Source organism: Callospermophilus lateralis, chromosome 4 (genome assembly GCF_048772815.1).
Source record: "Callospermophilus lateralis isolate mCalLat2 chromosome 4, mCalLat2.hap1, whole genome shotgun sequence".
NCBI classification, from domain to species: domain Eukaryota; kingdom Metazoa; phylum Chordata; class Mammalia; order Rodentia; family Sciuridae; genus Callospermophilus; species Callospermophilus lateralis.
Window position 1 is genome coordinate 32621909 of NC_135308.1, and position 2006 is coordinate 32623914.

Genomic DNA, 2006 nt, shown 5'->3' on the forward strand with positions numbered 1-2006 from the left:
AAAGACAAGCATAAAAACAAATAAGACAATGCCCCCAGAACACTGACAGTGCTCAGAAAATAAAAGGATGACATGAACAGTGGGCACAGGGAGAGCAGTAGGAGAAGCAATCAGCTTTGTCAAGTAGATTTAGGGAAAACTTCCCAAGCAGATAGAGGGCTTTTGACCTGAGATGGAATGATGGAGAACCATTCCAAGACCTGGAAGGAGCAGTGTAAAAGTTGAAAACATCCAGCACACAGACTCTGGGAAGCCAGAGTCTAGCAATTTAAGAAAAAAAGAAAGAAAGAAAGAAAGAAAGCCAGGAGAGTGAAAGAGAAGAAGTGGAGGAAACCAAGTCGAGGAAGCAGCAGTTGTGGAGCATTCTTAGGGCAGAGGTGCAGACTTGACCAGATTCAGTGTTTCCCCATCATTCTGTCTGCTGAGTGGAGAATGTGTCATAGAGCATGGCTCAGAAAGGCATGAAAAAGTGAAGCTGAGAAATAACTCTGACTTGCTTCAAGGTATTCTAGCAGCACGTATGTGCTTGGGTGTGTTTTGAAGAATAAAGAGAAATCAATGGGACTTAATGCACTGGACATGAGATCAAGGGTAACCACTATGTTTGTGGTTTGAGGAACTGGGTTTGTGGTGGTGGTATTAACTAGGAAGAAAATTCTCTCTGGGAAGTGGCTGTTTGGACTGGCTCTTGAAGAGTGAATTATGATAGGGTAACACACAATCTGTTGATGACTGGTAGTCCACCAACTTGTCTTGGTAACCAGAGAAGTTTTGATACAAAGAAGTCATTACTGCATGGAATTCTAGCCATTGCAGTAGTGAAGTAAAAACTATAGGGTAGGCTATAGGGTTGGGTTTTATATAGATTTTGGAGAGAATGATGTTAGAGATGTCATGATTACTATGTGCATCAACCCTACCTACTTTTCAGATTTTTCACTGAATCTACTTCAAACATCATGAATTGTCTAATATCTGTAGTTGATTTTGGTTTTTGTTTTTTTGTTTTTGTTTTTGCTTTTCACAAAGAATGTAGAAGCTCCAAATTCACTTTGAGGGGCAAAACTATAGCCTCCCAAAAGTGACAAGATCCACTTGCTGTATGCAGCTCTGTTTAAACCGCTGCTACAAGAAACAGTGATTCTTAGGTTGAGATACAAGTCTAGTTGATTACTAAATAGCTGACCTTTATTGGTGTCTAGGAAAGCAAAGGTGACAATGGCCATTTCATATTGGTGGGTTATTTTTACAAGTCAGCCTGACGCTGGCTATGCACATGCGATGCCCTTCGATGGAGAAGTAAGCACAGGCCACCTAAACAGGTAAGAGGATATATGTGTACATGTGCTTGTTTGGTGGTTCTAAAGAGCTGTCAAGAGGAGGGTTCATATGTAATATCATGAGATCATTCTTGGCCTGATATTCTCCCAGTGGGGATACAGATGCCAAGGACTCTCTCTCCTAAAGAGTTATTCCATTTCTTGAAAGGCTCTATCAAACACCAGGCAGGAGAGAAATAGTACTGAGGCATGTTTCCCAAAAGCATGATGGCAAAGGGTAAGGTCAGTGACTGACGGAGGAAGTGTCTCACTGAGACTATTCACAGCCTGAGGACTCATTGCTGGGTACTTTAGTACTGACCCTGGTGGAATGTGACATAATGTGTCATTGGCTATATATTCCCCAGTTTGCTTATCTACAAAATGAAGACAGTAATGCTCACCTACTCCATAGGAGTCTAATTGTAAGACTAATTCTTTAAAAGAACTGAGTTATTTTCAAGCACACGCACAAAAATAAGCTACTTTTATTGCTGCAAGAACAGGACTTGTAAACATTTAAACAATTATATTAATTTACTCTACTTAGTCTTAATTGAAAAGTTATCTATGGTTTCACAATCTCATCAGGGCCAGAAGATTCTTATTGATTCTTATAGTTAAAGGAATGATAGCCAAAATAAAAGACAACTGGTTTCTATGACAGTTCTTTATGCAGTATTGCTC

General features: G+C 40.0%; 1 non-coding gene across 1 annotated transcript; it reads right to left on the bottom strand.

The window, feature by feature from the left end:
* Nucleotides 1-1028: 1028 nt before the first annotated feature.
* On the bottom strand, nt 1029-1161 carry LOC143398713 (small nucleolar RNA SNORA68). The gene has a single exon (XR_013091313.1). It is a non-coding gene; the product is annotated as a small nucleolar RNA SNORA68 (small nucleolar RNA).
* Nucleotides 1162-2006: the final 845 nt, after the last annotated feature.